The sequence below is a fragment of the Delphinapterus leucas genome, chromosome 9 (genome assembly GCF_059928025.1).
Source record: "Delphinapterus leucas isolate spDelLeu-1000000601 "Yukka" chromosome 9, BTC_Dleu_Yukka2, whole genome shotgun sequence".
Classification (NCBI taxonomy): domain Eukaryota; kingdom Metazoa; phylum Chordata; class Mammalia; order Artiodactyla; family Monodontidae; genus Delphinapterus; species Delphinapterus leucas.
Genome location: NC_143137.1, coordinates 56,106,728 through 56,122,881, shown reverse-complemented (window position 1 = coordinate 56,122,881; position 16,154 = coordinate 56,106,728). Strand labels below are relative to the sequence as shown.

At 41.6% G+C, this 16,154-nt stretch overlaps 1 protein-coding gene across 4 annotated transcripts in view; it reads left to right on the top strand.

Annotated features, from left to right (window-relative positions):
* Nucleotides 1-16,154, top strand: part of CDK6 (cyclin dependent kinase 6) — a 234,263-nt gene that overhangs the window by 110,787 nt on the left and 107,322 nt on the right. The gene's annotated exons all lie outside the window — the stretch shown is intronic.

Below are 16,154 nucleotides of genomic sequence, written 5' to 3'. Positions count from 1 at the left end.
GGCTTGTTGTGGACAGAACCCATTGCAGAAATAGACGGTTGCTTCTTAGCCACTAGAAAGGAATCAGTTGTAAGTTTCCAAATGGTTTTGCCATATGGCTTTTTGCCATAACCACTGTGTTCAGAGCTGCGTATATAGTGTCTAGGGAAACATAGCTCAAGGTCAGCGAGGAGAGAGCACCAGGAATGTTGACCTGTCTGCAGCATCCTAGTTTGAGAAACAGCCAGGTACCTGCACAGGTGTGTGAAAGCACTCATGTGAAGCTGTGGTGCGAGGACTGTAAAGAAATTAAATTTACAGTGAACTTGGATGATCTGTGAACAAGTAGCACCACCCTGCCGGGTGAAGGCTTCATCCAAGCCAAACTACGAAGAGTAAACCCAAAGGCTCTATTTTGGCAAAGAATGACAGTTATTCTGTTTTTTTTCTCATTCAGACACAAAACCATACTAGCTACTCGCTCTGGTTAGCTTCTATTTCTCCATATAGTTCATTGCTTCTGAGATGAATTTTCATGAAATTCTGCACCCAAAATATACAAAGAGGAGCCTGGAAGCAGACATTAATATCCCTTGTCTTTGAAGGACCTGTTTTCCATGCAGTGAATTCACACATAGATTTTTTTTTTTAAAGCCAAGTCATGTTCCTTTGCTGTGCTGCTTATTTGGGGCAGGAGGTTGATATGGAGAATCCCTTTGATTCCATGAAGCCTACAAACATTGCCCTCAAAGCATTATATTAAGCCTTAAGTAAAAGAATCTTCTTGGGTCAGTATGCCATTTTCTACATATAGTCCATCTTTAGCCTCAAAGTGGTTCTCAGTTAAGGGCAGCACTGCCCTGGGGGGAGGGGGAAACATTGTTGAGAAATGTGTGACGGCATCTTTGGTCATCATAACAACTTGGGGGATGGTGGTGGCCACAAGGAGGCTAATATTCTGCACAACAAAGAATTGTTTCCCCAAATTCCAGTAATGCCTCAGCTGAGAAGTAGAAATTCAGGAGGGGAGTTGGAAATTCTCTAAGAGAGGTAACTTGCCTTAGAAAAACATTCAATTTGCAAACGTGTTCTGCTTCCTCACCCTGGAAATACAGATACTAGAACCTGGATGTGTAAGATCACATACTTTCCCAACATTATATACTTTACCTAGGGCATCAGAATTTTTACAGAGGATTCCTTAGAATGTGTCACTATTGTTGAAAGATAAATCATTCTTGTTTCCTCTTTGCCCAACATACACCGTCACTTTTGAGAAGACAGGACATGAGACGGTGTTTAAAGGATAAGTCTCCAATTTGGGCTGGGTCAAGTGAGCCCTTGTGTTCTTATATAATCACACCAGAAAGGGCTGAGTCTGTGTGTTTCCCCAGTGGGAAGGGTGAGGTAGGCTGCAGCTTCCCTAGGAAGTAGTTTCGTATGTTGTTTCAGGGCCCTGGGGAGAAGCTTGAATAGGCTTTGCGATCCGGACAGTCATCAGGGGAGCAGATGGAAGGAACCAGTCTCCTTTGGTACATTAATTGAGGGAAGGATGAGCCGTAACTGAGACACTGTATTTTGATCCCCCACAACTGGGCACTGAAAACCATAAATAAAAACAGGAAACCCAGTTGGGTTTTTTTTTTTTCTTTCTTATTAAATTTGAGGAATGATAGCCCAGCTTGTGCGTAACACCAATTAACATTCCATTCTTGCTGAAAATTGATATGTTCAGACAGGAAAATGGAGACAAATGATTTCATACAGAAAAGGGGAAAGGCAGTTGTAAATACCTGATTTTTCAGTATGTAGTTTGTATTGCATACTCTGTATTTCTTATGCGACATAAAGTAAAAAATATTAGCAACTGGGAAAGACACTGGAACAAATTCAGACTTTATTTGAAAGAGTCATAGTTGGAACTTAATGTCAATAATAAAGAATATGATTCCTGTAGGGTACCGCATTAAAATTTTTTCCCACTGTTTATTTTTCTTTTTAAGGAAAAATCCATTTCTATAGTGATACATTGGTTTATGTACACACAGTGACACATAAAGGCCTGGGATCAGTTTTTTCAGACTGAACTGGTATTTATTTTTTGTATTTCTTGAAGAGAAAAAGACTACACTCCACTTCCTGGAAATACACATTTTTTAGTGAGTTATGTCATACAGGAACTGGGAATCAACTTGATTTGTGGAATGTTAAAGAAATTTACAAGTTAACTGATTCGAAACTGACATTTTGCAGCCAGGAGAAATGCTAATAATATAATACTTACCTTCCAAAGCCTGACTCAAATGTCCCATTCTGGTAACCCCTGCAGAAATTAATCCCCGCCCCCCCCCATTGTTTCCAGAGTAACGTCTTATTAATGTCTTTCATAATACTGCTTTCTATCTTGTTTGTAATTATGTAGGCGTTTTATTTATCAGGCTGTAAGCTCCTTGAAAGAGTTGGCCTTTGGGGTAGAAATTAATTTAGGACAGTCATCATAAGCCCGGATTCTAGTTGTGGCTGTAGTTGGTATAACATAGGGCCAAAGGACTCGGCTTGTCTTCATCTGATAAGGGAGGGCTAAGTGCCCTTAACTGGGTGGCTCCTGCATGACCTTCAGGTGTCCTTAGGGAGTATTGGGTTCTTGCTGCTCAGTATACAGTCAGAGTGCACATGTACCCCTGGAGAGGAAGGGTTGTTTATACCTATTTCTCTCAAGGGTGTAGAATCAAGATGTGGATGGCTACAGTGAATGCCTTAGACCCAGGCAGGACGGGCCCCTGGCCTGGGTTTCATGCCTTAGAGGAGCCTGCGCTGGCCCTGCTCCTGCCTTGCCTCCCTTGATGGGGCACAGAACCCAGGGTTCCTGAGACCCAGCCGCACTCAGGGCATTGGAGTTCCCTGACTGAATGGGGACTGCACGGGCTCTTCTCAGTCCTTCCTCCTAACGGCAGATTGGGCCACCTGTGTCCTCACCCCATGCGTAAGGGGCAGCAGTTTGCAGACATCGGACAGAATGGGGACACACAGACTGGGGTGGCCATAAACACCGCGTGAGGCCCCTTGTCCTGCAGGGAGGAGCTGGGGATGTGAAGAGAAGTGGGGCCTGTTACTCAATGCCTGGCATGGGTTCTACTTATCAGAAGAGTTTCTGTGAAACCCTGAAAGTCAACTTCTGTGACCTGTATTGAAATAACTACATTTGTAGAGAACAGGTTAGAGGGAGCCTCTTTCCATTGCACGTAAGTGACATGTACGAACATGACCAATGTGATTATATGTAATCTTTATGGCAGATGCATTTCAAGAATACAGGCATACCTCGTTTTATTGCGCTCCATTTTATTGCATTTAGCAGACACTGCATTTTTTACAAATTGACGTTTTGTGGCAACCCTGCATCATGGCGCCATTTTCCAACAACACTTGCTCATTTAATGCTTCTGTGTCACATTTTGGTAATTCTAGCAGTATTTCAAACTTTTTCATTATTATATTTATTGTGGTGATCTGTGATTAGAGATCTTTGATGTTACTATTTCAAAAAGATTATGTGCTGCTGAATTTTTTAGCAATAAAGTATTATTTAAGTAAGGTATGTACATTTTTTAAGACATAATGCTATTGCATACTTAATAGACTATAGTATAGTGTAAACACAACTTTTATAGGCACTGGAAACCAAGAAATTCATGGGACTCGCTTTATTGCCATATTCGCTTTATTGTGTGGTCTGGTACCCAACCCACGATATCTCTGAGGTCTGCCTCTGTATGCTTATTCAATAGAATGACTATACAACTAACTAAAATTGTATTGAGAGTCATTCTCAAGTCAACATTTCTAAGAACTTCCCGTGTTGGATGCAGTGTGTAGTGCAACTCATTTTTGTCTGTCAATATGAAAGGGAAGTAGAGACCAACCTCTGAGCGGGCAGGTTGGGTCATACCCAATCGCACACCCGCGTCTGACAGGGTGAGTCGTAGAAGCAGAGCTTGGCCCATCACCAGCAGCCTGACGATGACTGTGATCGTCATGAAGTCCTATGAACAGCAGCTCAGGGAGAGAGCAGGTCTTAACTTCTCTGTTTATGATGAAAAATCCCTATTTTTTTTTTTTTCCTGAACTGACCCATACAGCATGTAGGGTGATACTGTTGCCATTGGATTTGGTGGTTTGGGAACTCCTTATCAACCATCTCATTTTGAAAGTGGGGAAACTGAGACTCAGACGAGCAGTTTGTAACCAGGTTAAGTCTGAATTCGCCAAATAGATTATAAATGGCTTGGAGAGTACTAATGTTTATATTCTGGCTCTCGCCCATCATCCCCTCTCCCTTCCTCTTCTCCCCACGGTGGGATCCAATACTTTAGAGGGTATCAAACTAGGTTCTGTAGACCTCTTGGGTTCTACAAAGGGTATGCAGAGATTCCACAAATATTCAACAATCCATTTTTTGAAACATGTTTTAAGTCTTGTTAAAATTGTAATTAAAAAACAACTAGCTCATGTCATATTTTGACACAGTGGGGAACACTGAGGCATGAACTTGTACCTCCTGGTTAACTTGTTATTTATGTAGACCTCAGAATAAAACTTCTTTTGCCACAGTTGTGAATACTGGAACCTCTTGTAAATGTATCAATGCTTAGGAAAAATCAAGTGTTCTCTTGATTCACTCCTGTGTGTATCTGCTCCCTTAAAATCATCCAAGTGCCTGTTCACGACAGCGCACGCATCGTGCTATGCTCACTGTATGACATGAGACCACTTTGGGGGCCGTTCAGAGTAGTGCTGGGGTTGACGTTTTTATATCCAGATGTAATTGCCAACACCCGTGCAGTTAGAACCAGTCACTCTGCAGGACAGCCACCGTGAAGCCACCTGTGGATAGAGAGGAGGCTGTACCTTAAAATGAGGTCATTCCTTTTGGGGCCTCAGTAACTTCACATGCTGGGATGAAATCCAGGATTGGCCTGCCGTAAACCCATTTGTGTTCTGCAGTGAACAGTATTACAGTGACTTTTCAGTGTTTTTTTGGAGGGCCTTTATACAATCATTAGACAAAGGAGAGAATTAGCATTTTTCCTCCAAATGCCTGTGCCTAACACACAGTTTGGGGAAAAAATCCACTTTGTACCGTAATGAAAGAGAGAGAATATTCTCCTGTCTTTTCAGTGACTTAGTAAAATTCTCACTAAGTGAATTACATTCTCCTTCGCCAAAGTTCTTTCTTTCCGTATTATCTTTCCTATTAAAAGACATACGTCTTCATATGAAAGCATTTTCCACTCTGTAGAAATAATCAAAAGATAACAAGTAAATAGTGAGCATGGGAAGACTTTTGACAGCTCTACAAATTATAAAAGTTCACTCAGGGATTTTTTTATATGGAACTGATAAGATTCCCCAAATTGCCTTATTTAACATCACTCATTTATTTAGTACCACAAGAATCACAAAAAAACAAATTGCTTACATCCTCTCCTTATGCCTCTGGTAATAGATGGTTTCCTCTTCTAATGCCAGCATTGGTAGCGTTTAGTAAACATTAAAGAAACCTTGTGGATTCAGAAACTTTTTGATAATCCTGGGGTAGAAAATTAATGAAATGGAGTTGTGGCAGTCAGTCAACAAATATTGATCACTTTCCATGAGCCAAGCACTGTCAATGAACCTGAGGGACCATGGTGAATAGAAGCGGACAAGGTCTCTGCTCTCATGGAGCTCATAATCGCAATGGGGAAACAGATCTTAATCAAACAGTCACACAAAGAAATGTATAGTTAGAAACAGAGACAAGTGCAATAAAGGAAAGGGACAGAGTTCTATGAGGCCCTGTGACTCCGAAGCCCTCGTGGGCTGGGGGTCAGGGAAGCCCTCCCTGCTCACCCACACCAGGATGTGAGAAGCTCAGAGAGGTCACCAGCCCCCTTCGCTCAGAGCCTGCCTGGATGTGGGCCCCACGGATGTGCACATCATGCAGTCTGTGCTTATTTTCTCTGTTTCTGTTTGGAATAGTTCATTTTACAGCACCCAGTTGGCACCACCAAGTTGACAAAGTGAAGCAGGACCAGAGATCAGAGAACAATGTCATCTTTTACAGGAGAAAATAAATTGTTTATGCTTGTTTCCTCTTCGTGCGTGTTGTATTTACTATGGGGACCTGGCAGGGTTTGTGCCCCGGCTTGGGCAGCCGAGTTGCTCCCACAGAAGCCTGCAAAGGCTGCCAGTGAGTACTGAGTAAATCAAACCAAGAGCATGAACCGAGTATAATGGAAAAAACCCAAAGCCCTGTCGCCTCAGCACCTCAGTGAAAGTGCAGGACACACCTCAGAAGCCGAAAAAGGCTCCTGTAACTCCCTTCCCACTCGACCTCTCCTTGCCATGACACAACCAGGTCTGTTTTGTGAAAACTTCCAGTTGCCAGTACATATTTCATAGTTAACAATGGAGTGTTTGTGCCGGTTTCGTTTTCACTTTCACCAGTGAGGGAAGTAGAGCACAATGGGGCAGTGCACAGGGCTGGGAACAGGACACGTTTTCTTTAGGATTCCCAGGACTGGGTACGTGGAAAATGCCAGAGCCAAGACAAACATGAAAACCTATCCAGATTCTCCGTTACGCATTCTCAGTGGCAGTAAAACACATTTTGAGTTGCCATCTGATAGGTTGGCTCTGCTTCTGCAGTAAAGGCAAATGCTCTTGACCACTGTGAGCATTGCTTCCATGTAGAAAGAGAATGTATTCCTTGCAATACAGGATGCTGCTCTAGGTGCGCGTGCGTGTGTGTGTGTGTGCGCGCGCGCGCGTGGGGGTAGGTATTTAATTGCTCCAAGTATACTTGTGAAGTTCATCAAACAACTGCTTTTCTTGTTTATAAAAGATAGTCATTCATTTGAATCACCTAATTCTAGCTCCTTCCTGAGTTGTCACTGTTGAGAATCAGTTCTGGACAAAAACAGTTTAACTGTATCGTTACTGCCTGGAGGATGTTTTACTCAGAGAAAGGACGGGATGTTCTTTTCTTCCTCCATACATCTGTTCAGCCAGCTAATGTCCTATCAAGGTATGGTATAGACAGGGTCTGGTTGTCACCTGGTTGTTTACATTCCATCCTACAGACACCCTGTGTGATGCCATTCAAATTTCAGAAGCTTGAGGCCAAGTTTGAGTGTAAAGACCAACTATTGTCTTAAGGTTGACGAGACCAAATGCTTTAAAGAAGTTTTGCAGCCGAAGGGTTTCTCAGAGATGAAGGGTTTCTCAGAGATGCAGAAGATGGAAAAACTTTTGTTGCCTCTTCCACTTAACATTCTTATGGGAATATGCCTTCTGTGCTTGGTCAGGGACTAGTCTGTCAAACTGTTTAATGAGATAATTCCGTCTCCCCTAAATTTCCTTAACTCGTGTCCCGTTAGGTCCATTCAGTGGAGTATGAGACACAGTCCTTGGAATTGAATATAAAACAATGTCTCTATAACTTGGATTTTTACATCCTCTTTAATTCTTGGGATGTGTGCGCTTCTTGTGTTTTACAGGTGTCACTGCTTACTTCCTTGTATGGAAGGGAAGGGTGGCAGTATCTTCATTTTGCTTGGGCTTCGCTAATCTCCTAGTGCGAGTTCCTGAGTTGAGATGTGTCATTGAAATTCTGTTACATTGGCCATAGCCATTTTTATTTGCGCAACTCCAGGGTTGTACTACTTTTGTGTTTCCCACAGTGCCTTTCTGGCACATGGTAGGCACTTGATAAATACATGGTGAATGAATGAAACGAATCCTCGTGATTCTCCAGTGCCTAAAGAATGAATTCCAACTCTGTAGCATGGTATGCAGAGAGGGTTTTGCAGTGTAGCCCCAACCTGCCCCTCTGTACTCTCACTCCCACCCAGAAATCACCCCCATACACATAAAGGCATATTCCTTATCATCTAACACCATCAGATTTCTCACTACTCTTTAAGCTCTTTCACAACTCCCTACTTTCACAAATGAATGAATTTCCAACTCTGCTTTTTCCATGTTGCTGCTGGGGGGTCATTGCATCATCATTGATAAGCATCTAAAGATTTGTTTGTTTGTTTGTTTTAGATTCAGCTTTCACCTAAATCTTCCCAGTTGCCCACAGCATCACTCCCTGATAGTAACTGGAGCTCTGAGGGAGTAACAGTTACACTTTGAATATCTGTCTGGGCAGCCAGTCCTAACCTTCAGATAATTATTGTTCTTCATCCCTACTTATTCGAGATGACAAGCCTTCCTACCCTCCCCAACTTGTGCACTTACATTTTCTATGTGGTATGCTTAAATTAAAAATTAAGACCTTTAGGGATCTTTGAAGGAACCATAGTGTCACAGGAAAAGGTTGAAAATGTCTGCATTTTTGTTTCTTTTAGTCATTTTATTTAGTCCACTTGGGTTCTTGAGAAGATTAAGTACATGTTTTTCTTTCTTTTTTTTTTTTTTTTTTTTTTTTCGGTACGCAGGCCTCTCACTGTTGTGGCCTCTCCCGTCGTGGAGCACAGGCTCCGGACGCGCAGGCTCAGCGGCCATGGCTCACGGGCCCAGCCGCCCCACGGCATGTGGGATCTTCCCGGACCGGGGCACGAACCCGTGTCCCCTGCATCGGCAGGCGGACTCTCACCACTGTGCCACCGGGGAAGCCCCATGTTTTTCTTAATCTGTATAGGTCTCTCCAATAGTTCAGCTCAGACTTTTATACGATTGCTTTGTCATGCTGGATTTTCTTTCATATTGTATTGACTTTATTGCTGATATTTCAAATGTGTTTCTCAATGATGCTCTTTGGGCTGCTGAACAATTCCTCCTGCTGCTACCACTTTCTGTTTTCCTTTTCTCTAGGGATTGAAACACAGGGTGAGTAACATTGTGGCACCCAACATCTGTAAGGATACTTATGATTTTTAAGTCCCTCATAAATTTGAATGTTAAAATTTACAGTTGGCTTTGGAGGAATAATCTACCTTCAGGTCTCAGGGAAACATCCAAAAGAAGGAAGGGGAAAGTGTAGGAAAATTTACTTTAGCACTGCTCTTATTTATTTTGAAGGCTGGCAGCATCTAAAAGTTGGTCTGTAAATTTAACAACTCAACCATAAAAACCCCAAAATAAAGGAGAAAAATCTCTACTGCTTCTAGGTTTGGGTACTAACATAAAGTTACAAGATTTCTCTTCAGCCATTTAACAATTTTTTTTTTTAATTTCTAAAGCTATCCTTCCCTTTCTTCTTTACCATTTTTATTTTGATGAATTACTTTTTAAAGGTCACGATGCTTTGAAATGTATGGACATGTTTTCTGAACACTGTTGATAGATTCCACAGTGATGCTACGGCTATCTGCACCTTATGTAACGCTGGATGATTTCAGTGAGGTGGGGACCGCACATGGTATCAGTTCTTGTGGGAAAATATGCTTCAGTGGCTTACTGGCACTGCTCTTGGAATGTGGCATTTAAAAGTACCTTTTTACAGTGGGAAAGAATTCTGTCAAGAATAAACAGTCTGACCTTGTTAAATGGGCCAAAGTTGGTCTGTAACCTAGTTCCAGAAAACTAGCTTTTACTAGTTTAGAAAAAGCAGATGAGAAAAATTACAACTAAAACTTTCTAAAGAATGGAAAAAGTTCCTATGAAGAATATGAAATAAGTTCCAGAAATGAGGGTCTTCATATATACTCATGAAAATGTCTTTACTGGACTATAAAATCCCATTTTTCCAGAGTGGATGAAAGATGAGGGCTACAGCTCGTCAGAAAAGCAGATTTTCTTTTTCCTGGAAAGACAAGACTGGCTTATTGAAAGGAGCTGTGGGAGGGGCCTTGTAGCACAGACCAACCGTGGGAAACCAGTCGGCTTGGGGAGATGAAGAAGTAAAAATTGCCGCTGACTCCCCATTGCCCACAGGTTAAAAAGTCTCTGTACTCTGAGCTGTGGGTTGCAGCAGTCTGTTCCTCACCTTTCTCTCCATCCCCTCCCTCCCCCCCCACCTCAAACCCACCCACACACACCCATGCTCTTGCCACTCCAGACCTCCTTCCTCTTGCTTGAAGGGATATGCCATTAGATTTTGTACCTCTAGGCCATTAGATCTTCTCTCTGCTTACCCTGCCTTTCCCCTTTTCAGCCTAACAAACTCCTACTCAATCTTCAAGAGTCAGGGCAAATGCCACTTCCTCCCAGAAGTCGGCCTGACTCTCTAGGATAAAGTTAGGCACTTCCTCTGTGTATCTTTGATTTGCCTCTAATATAGTAGCTATCATGCGATAGTGTCCCCATGGGTTTGCCATCGATTTTAAAAAGAATAACATTGTAATATTCGCTGTAGCACTTAAGGTAGCAAGACACAGGCATGTGGTATTGCTCTGTGAGTGTTTGTAGTGTGTGTGTGTGTGTGTGTGATGAAATAAGAGGTTTCTGAGTAGAGGAGGTAGCGAGAGGCTGGCTTGTGTGGGGATACTGAGTGAGACTGAGAAAGGGATGCTTCCCCCCAAACATCGGCTTTCCTGAAAGGTGTCATTACAGCCTGTATCTGCATCCATTTTGAAATTTCAGTGTCAGGAACAAAACTTGTTTTATTAATCACTCACTGCTAAATCCTGTGCTTATATTTAAATGATATTCTGAAAAAAGAAGATTTCACTGCTTTTACTCAGATGCATGACTGTCAGGGAGTTGGTTGGTTGGGTGTTGTCTGAGTGGGCTAGAGCTCAAAGATGGTTGTTCTAGTCACAACCACTTTTAATGTTAAACAACTAATCTATCAGTAATAACTTAAATTGAGGAAAATTTTTAATGAGTTATAGTAAAAACTAGACTTTGTGTTCTAAAAAAATGTGTAAGTTAAAAAAAACTTTGTAAGTTAAAAAAACTAAAAATGTGCAAGTTAAAAAAAACTAAGTTAAAAAAAAACTAATGTGTAAAATAGATAAACAATCAAGTACTTTGCAGATGGGCTTATGGCAAGGTTTTTCAAAAGTAGCCTCTGCAATCGAAACTAAAATTTAATAGATTAAAATTCATTTTCTGAAGCCTTTCCAGGATTGTATATATCATGTAAAACTACTTATTCTATCTGATCACTCTAGTTCTTACTGGTTCTTACATACAAAGGTAGTAAAAAAAAAAAAAAAAGCCAAAATAGTCCATTGTGAACTTATTTTTTTCTTAATTAATTTATTTTTGGCTGCGTTGGGTCTTCATTGCCGCACACAGGCTTTCTCTAGTTGCGGCGAGTGGGGGCTACTCTTCGTTGCGGTGTGTGTGTTTCTCAGTGCGATGGTTTCTCTTGTTGAGGAGCACGGGCTCTAGGCATGCGGGCTCAGTAGTTGTGGTGCACGGGCTTAGTTGCTTCGCGGCATGTGGGATCTTCCTGGAGCAGGGATTGAACCCGTGTCCCCTGCATTGGCAGGCGGATTCTTAACCACTGCACCACCAGGGAAGCCCCATTGTGAATTTAAAAGTGTTACCATCCAGGAAAAAAAGAGGCTCACAATGGTACAATGTTCGGGTACAATGTTCCTTTTGTACCTGAACAAAAATTGGCCATTATCATCATGGCTTTTACTGGCATGTTGAGGTTAAAAATGTAGCACAACATTTAGGATTTTGACAATATTGAGTAAACAATCCATTGAAGTGAGAAAAGCATCTTCAGGTTTGAACTTGCTTTAATAGTGTTATAGTAAATCAAAATATAATCTTTGGGGACGTCCCTGGTGGCGCAGTGGATAAGAATCTGCCTGCCAATGCAGGGGACACAGGTTCACGCCCTGGTCCGGGAAGATCCCACATGCTGAGGAGCAACTAAGCCCATGAGCCACAGCTACTGAACCCGCATGCCACAACTGCTGAAGCCCATGCACCTAGAGCCCGTGCTCCGCAACAACAGAAGCCACCACAATGAGAAGCCTGTGCACTGCAACGAAGAGTAGACCCCGCTCACCGCAACTAGAGAAAGCCCGTGCGCAGCAACGAAGACCCAACGCAGCCAAAAATAAATAAATAAATATATATATATATAAAATCTTTGTCTTTTCTTTATACCTATTATTCTATTTTTATTTCTAAAATGATTCCTTGATTTTAGGACATGGGACTGAAATACCACATTTAAATTCCATGTTGCTGCTACCATACCTATAGTATAATCCAAATTGTATTTTCCGTCAGGTTTCTTTTTCACTGGTGGTTTATATGCTCCTATTTTTAAAGGAATCAAATTTTCTCAATATTGATTATAGTTCACAAGTATTGTTCTATTATATTTAAGAAAAATATATTCATAAATTGCTTTAAATATCCAATAATTATAGCACCCACTTGCTCTGTAATTTTATTTTTAGAAATTTGATGTAAGGAGACAATTTCTGGAGAGAAATTGAACAATTTGTACAATACAGTTCACCAAATTTTCTGCAGACATTTTCTCCAGTTTTTTCTCCAGCGTTTCCTTCCCTTTGTAGCATTTGTATACATGATTCAGTCCCTTCTTTCAAACTCTCATCTTTGTTTAATCAATTTTTAAAAATCTGCATTCTTTTTTGATTGCTAAAATTATTTGAAAATTCAAACATTCCAGATAGGTAAAAAAATGATAAGAAAAACTTCGCAATTATCTTTCCTCTCAGAAAAAACCACTATTAACAGTTCGGTGAATGAACTTTCATATCTTTTTCTGTTTATATGCAACCGTGTGTGTGTGCAAACACATAGAGCACAGTGTCCATACAGGTTATTTTTGTGTGGGTTTTTTTGTTTACTTTTGTCCATTTAATTTATCTTACAGTCTTCCGTATCTAACATATAGCCTGTTTATTCTTTCTCTTACCTTCATGGTGTGAATATACGTAATAGTTTTACCTAGTCTCCTGGGATGGACCTTTGGGGAGTTTCTCTTTTGGGGCTACAGTGAACATCCTGGGCTTATATCTTTTTACCCAAATACTAATATTTTTGTAGGATAAGTTTCAAGAAAGGGCATTACCAAGACAAAAGATAAAGAGTATGCACATTTTTTTTTCTTTTCTTATGTTTAGTTTTATAAGCAACTCCCAGACTGTCTTCCAGAGTGGCTGTACTGTTTTGTACTATCACCACCCTCAGCAGTGAGTGAGAGTCCTGTTGCAGCACATCCTCGTCAGCATTTGGTGTTGTCAGTGTGTTAGATCTTGGCCCTTCGAGTAAGTGTGTAGTGGTATTTCATTGCTGTTTTAATGAGCATGCACACTTCAAACTCTGATAATGCCAGATTGTTCTCCCAAAGGATTTCGCTTTCCCTCCTCGCCTCTTAACAGAACATGATTTTTTTTGCGGTACGCGGGCCTCTCACTGCTGTGGCCTCTCCCGTTGCGGAGCACAGGCTCCGGACGCGCTGGCTCAGCAGCCATGGCTCACGGGCCCAGCCGCTCCGCGGCATGTGGGATCTTCCCGGACCGGGGCACGAACCCGCGTTCCCTGCATCGGCAGGCGGACTCTCAACCACTGTGCCACCAGGGAAGCCCTCTGTCTCCTCTCTTCTGAGTGTCTCTGGTGATCACCGTTGCTGGCCCTTCCTGATCCTCTTCCCCACTAAGAAAGCATCCTGAATGTTCCCACCTCAGCCCTTTCACAGATCTCACCCAGGTCCACCACTTGAACTCTCACGTCTGTGCGGAGACCTCCCAGTTTTCAGCTCGGCCCAGGGTCCCCTCTGAGCATCAGACCCTCAATCCCGCTTTTCCCTTCACGTCGCCACCTGGTGTCCCATGGGCAGCAGAAACATAACATCACCAAAATGTCACTCATTAGCTTCTCCGGGCCCAGGCAATTCTGCTTCATTTTCCTTTCTTTAGTTTTATTATTAGTAATCACCAAAACTGGAACCTCAGGGTTTTTTCTGGATTCATTTGTGTCAACATGCATTCGGCTACAGGTTCTGAATATTCAATCAGTTATATCTTGAATAATAGTAATTTTTAAATCTCACCTAAGAGGTCTGGAGATAAATAGTTCTGCAATTAGTGCAGTTGCTCAGTGGTGTCATCTTGGGTCCTATAACCAATTATTAGGAAAATTCCATTCTCCCCTCCTCAGTGAATGACGTTTTCCCTCGTAGTCTCAAGATGACTGCTGCATCTTCAGGCATTACATCCTCATAAGACAATGGTCTAAGCAGTGAGTAAGGGAGCTGGGGCCAAAAAGGGTTTCACTGCCTTTTTGATCAGGGAAGACAGTCTTTTCCAAAAGCTTTCTTCAGACTTTCACTTACTTTTCACTTACTCCCAGAACTGGATCAGATACCTACCCACAGTCCAATCACATTGCAGGTAAGCATTTTTTTTGCTACCCAAGGAAAATCAGGTGGTGTTAGGGAGAGAGGGAATGTCTGCTCCTTGACAACCAACAATGACAGGCCTTCATTGACCTAGGAAACTCCCCAAGGCAACAGAGCCACTCTATAGGTAGAAACTTATGCTCCTGGTTCCTGTCAGAGGTGCACAGATATATTCAGTGATCTCTAATAAAATAGTTTATGCAGTATGGTGCTTTTTTTCCTTAGTGCTCCACATATGTTAAAAGCAGAAAGCTTTAGAATTTTATGGGGATGTTGATTAGGCTAAGAATGTAGGCTTACTGCTGTCACCAGGAATATAATATTTTAGGTTCTTTAATAACAGTAATTAGCAAACAAGCAAACATTTGGGGAGCACTGGCAATCTGGCAATACAAGTGACATCTCCACATGCAAACTTGATTGGGTATGTCAGAAGCTAAGGACAGTATTTAAAACAGTGAAGCAGCAAGAAATAGTCTGTTAAACTAATTACTTTTTTTTTTTTTTTTTTTTTTTTTGCGGTACACGGGCCTCTCACTGTTGTGGCCTCTCCCGTTGCGGAGCACAGGCTCCGGACGCGCAGGCTCAGCGGTCATGGCTCACGGGCCCAGCTGCTCCGCGGCATGTGGGATCTTCCCGGACCCGGGCACGGACCCGTGTCCCCTGCATTGGCAGGCGGACTCTCAACCACTGCGCCACCAGGGAAGCCCTAAACTAATTCCTTTTTAAAGGATATTAATTTCATTAATATATTATTTAGATATATTACTGTAATATATCAATATTTCTATTACAAGCATACCTCGGAGATTTTGCAGGTCTGGTTCAGGACCACTTCAGTAAAGCGAGTATTACAATAAAGCTAGTTACACAAATTTTTTGGTTTCCCAATACATATAAAAGTTATGTTTACGCTACACTGCAGTTGTTAAGTGTGCAGTAGCATTATGTCTAAAAAAATGTACATACCTTTATTAAAAAATACTTCATTCCTGGGAATTCCCTGGCGATCCAGTGGTTAGGGCTTGGCACTTTCATGCTTTCACTGCTGTGGCCCAGGTTCGATCCCTGGTCAGGGAACTAAGATCTCGCAAGCCATACGGCATGGCCAAAAAAACAAACAAATAATTCATTGCTAAAAAATGCTAACCAACACCTTGAGCCTTCAGTGAGTCATAATCTTTTTCACTAGTAACATCAAAGATCACCGATCACATAACAAATATAATAATGATGAAAAGGTTTGAAATACTTTGAGAATTACCAAAATGTGACACAGAGACATGACGTGAGCAAATGCTGTTGGAAAAATGGTGCCAATAAGACTTGCTCAACTCAGGGTTGCCACAAACCTTCAATTTGTTAAAAAAAAAAATGCAGTATTTGTGAAGCGCAATAAAATGAGGTATGCCTGTAGCTAGCTAATATATTTATTAGTTATTAATATACTTACATGTGTTTTTTAAAGTACTACTACTTACTTTTAAAAACATATGTATGCATAAATCTGAAGTTGCCTGTACTTCTCTATTCTAACCAAATAAAGCTAGGTGAATCAGGAGGCAAGCATTGTTAGACATGGGAGAGCCAGGGAATGCTTCACAGGGGAGGTGATTTTTGAGCTAGGTCTTCAAGAACGAGGAGGAGTTTGCTTGGCAAGCAAAAGAGAAAGGTGTCCTCTAGGTACAGAATTGGGAAAGAGCAGAGCACGTGCACAAAAAAGTGAAAAGTATGTGGGTTGATGCGCAGGGTGTCTTGGGAGAACATGATCAAACTGTTTCTTTGTTTTTAAGGTTTCATTTTTTTTTTTTTTTCAAAAGATCACTCTAATGCAATGTGA